We start from the raw sequence: 3,334 nt of genomic DNA on the forward strand, positions 1-3,334 counted from the left end.
TAATTCACCGAAGGAATTACTTAATTATCTCAACTGGTTGTCAAGATATTCGCAAAAATGTGGGGGGGAGCGTTTCTATATATTTACAGAATTTTTGTTTATCCAATCACGAAGCTGGTGAGCTTGAGATAGAGCGCAATATACGTGGTGTTTGGTGTTCTGTCCGCTCAATGTCACATGGTAATCACATACAACTTAAGATTTTTCCATCTTACGAAACGACGGACAATCGTCTTCTTCCTCGGTAAGCTCTATAACTTTTTTTGCTGTGTGTTTCCAGATGAAATCTGCTTTGCAAGAACCCCGTACAAATATACGGTCTGCACGATGCACTATACTACGTAAATGATTTTGCATCAGACTTTTGAATTTAACGTTTCCAACGCTCCAGTCAATTCCGTGATGGTGTGTAGTTACCCACTTATACTGCTTCCGGTATTTATGGGGAATTTTCAACGGTTCACATGATTTGAGAAGCCAGTGCCAAGACAAATCACCTTTTAGCGCAACTACTGCAGTTTCCTTTGCTATAAAGTGGTTATAGTGTCCTTTATAACCCTGTATATCCACGACAATATCCATAATGAGGTGTTGCTCAGGCATAAATACAACTAAGACTGAGACGAGACGAAAATACGAATATCGTGGGAGTGGGAAATTGAATAAAAAATGCTGACGCCACGATTATATACCTCGACAAAAATCATCACATTTCATTTATTATTATTCGTCATTCGTTTGCTACATACCCATATGGCACGGTCCTATATACATTTCTACATTGCCTTTTGGTGCTACAAACAGAAGTAATTTTTACCTCCTTCTTTGTTACTACCTGATGAATTTCTGTGCGTCTGATAGCATCGTATGACAAGACTATTGGACCCTCCCTTTCGCGTATCACCATTTCTCTGACAGCTTGATAATTGATATGTTGATTGTTATTGAAGTTTAATGTGATACCTTTAACTTTACACACTTCTCTTGTCTCATTATTACTTGTTTGAACTAGGTACGCATAGAATTTGGGGCCCCCTGATACAAAAGACTTGATATAACTACCCTCCCCGTAACCTTCTAGCTCATTTGTCAAATCACCGAGAAATTTACCGCATTCTGGTTCCCACTCACCGTCTTTTGATACAAATATAATGGAATCTGTATCACAATATAGAACCCTCTCTTGAAGTCTCTCTAAGTAACTGTACAGTTTGAGATGAGCCTGTGCTGTTGTGTAGGCCGCAATAACAACGTTAGCTGTGGGTGTCGGTAGAAGCGCCTCATTTTCATATACAAAATTCACGTACATCATTTTTTCGTTGATGGGAAGCAACCCTGTGATTACCAGTTCAGGGTTATTTATCATTTCTAATAATCTTTGCCTTGTCGCAATTATTTCAGTTTGCGGTAAGTTCTCTCTCTGCCCAAATTTACCCCAAAATGCATTGAGAATCATTTTCGCTAAGGCTCTATACCCTGGATTACACTCTATCTTATGTTTCTCGAGTAAGATGCCTTCCTTCGCAAAATATTCTTGTATATAAGCATCTTTATCTTCATCTGTTGAACAACCCTGCGGGTAGTCGGAGGCTTCTTGTTTTNCCAACTATTTCAGTTTGCGGTAAGTTCGCTCTCTGCCCAAATTTACCCCAAAATGCATTGAGAATCATTTTCGCTAAGGCTCTATACCCTGGATTACACTCTATCTTATGTTTCTCGAGTAAGATGCCTTCCTTCGCAAAATATTCTTGTATATAAGCATCTTTATCTTCATCTGTTGAACAACCCTGCGGGTAGTCGGAGGCTTCTTGTTTTTCTTTTAAGAAAGTGTCTACATATTTGTTGAATAACCCGTCTATATTACTTTCCCGGTTGTATTGAACGATCTTGTATTGATAAATTTCAAATATTTTTACGATTCGATAACCGTTTTCAATGGCCTTTCGCAATTCGTCTACAACCCATGTACCTGTAAANTATTCTTGTATATAAGCATCTTTATCTTGATCTGTTGAACAACCCTGCGGATAGAAGGAGGCTTCTTGCTTTTCTTTTAAGAAAGTGTCTAGATATTTGTTGAATAACCCGTCTATATTACTTTCCCGGTTATATTGAATGATCTTGTATTGATAAATTTCAAATATTTTTACGATTCGATAACCGTTTTCAATGGCCTTTCGCAATTCGTCTACAACCCATGTACCTGTAAACTCGCGATCTTCATCGTCTTGGTGATTACAAATATCCTGATTCAATGTTTCACAACATGAACGACATAACGGAAACATTAAACGCCCATGAGCACGTATTGGAAGCACAGGGAGATATAAATCAGACGNATAACATGAACGACATAACGGACACATTAAACGCCCATGAGCACGGATTGGAAGCACAGGGAGATATAAATCAGACGGAGCGACAACGGTGCATTTTACAAGGCCCTCCACATTATCAAGATTATTATCACGACCTATCAACACTTGGCACTCGTCGTCTACGTAAACTTGGGGGTGTCCTATTGGGTATTTACCAGTTTTGTTGACAAAAGGGTACAGAGATGTAACATCAAGATATTTGATCTTTTCTGTATTTGCGATATCGTAGAGGGTGACATAATTTTCCGTACGGCCGCCAAAGAAAGCATCACGAGGATTCAATTCTGCATTTTTCATTAAAGGGTGATTGTTTACAAAATCGTGGTCTTGTACGGAATTTTTTAATTGATCATCGAACGTGCACTCCCACATTTCTATCAAAGTGTACCCGAGACGGCGAATCTTATTAGCTGTCAGCATGGTACTTTCATACCGGGTGTCAAGTGAGTCTCCTGCACGTAACTCCCTATGTCTGTTTATTTTATAACACGTCGTGCACCCGTGCCAAAAACATCCGTAAAATTGGAAGACACACTTCTGCTGATTTTCATTCTCGCAATAGCCATCGACCATAATACCGCATGGCAATCGGTATTCTTTAGCGTTACCTGCATGGATAATACGGTTTCCGGAATGTCTTTGCTACAATAATAACCACGATATAGCTTTCGTTGACTGTGTAGTTGTGTATCTGTACGTACCACCCAACGGTAAAATTCCGATTGTTCAGACTGCATAAAATTAGTTCTATAAACTTTAGAACAGATCGACGCAATCGTACTACATTGGGTGAACGGACAAATACCTGTCTTTTTTAGCAGCATTTCACGAAAAATGATACATGCCCGTCTCAGAATGGTAACATCCATTCGACAGTAAAATTCTAGCTCGTGTTTGAAATTGAAAACGTAATTCTCGTTTAATTTTTCGTTGTGCCATTCCAACAATTTGTCGCG

This window comes from Diachasma alloeum, unplaced genomic scaffold (assembly GCF_001412515.2).
Source record: "Diachasma alloeum isolate Michigan unplaced genomic scaffold, Dall2.0 Dall_scaffold_00412, whole genome shotgun sequence".
In the NCBI taxonomy this organism is placed as follows: domain Eukaryota; kingdom Metazoa; phylum Arthropoda; class Insecta; order Hymenoptera; family Braconidae; genus Diachasma; species Diachasma alloeum.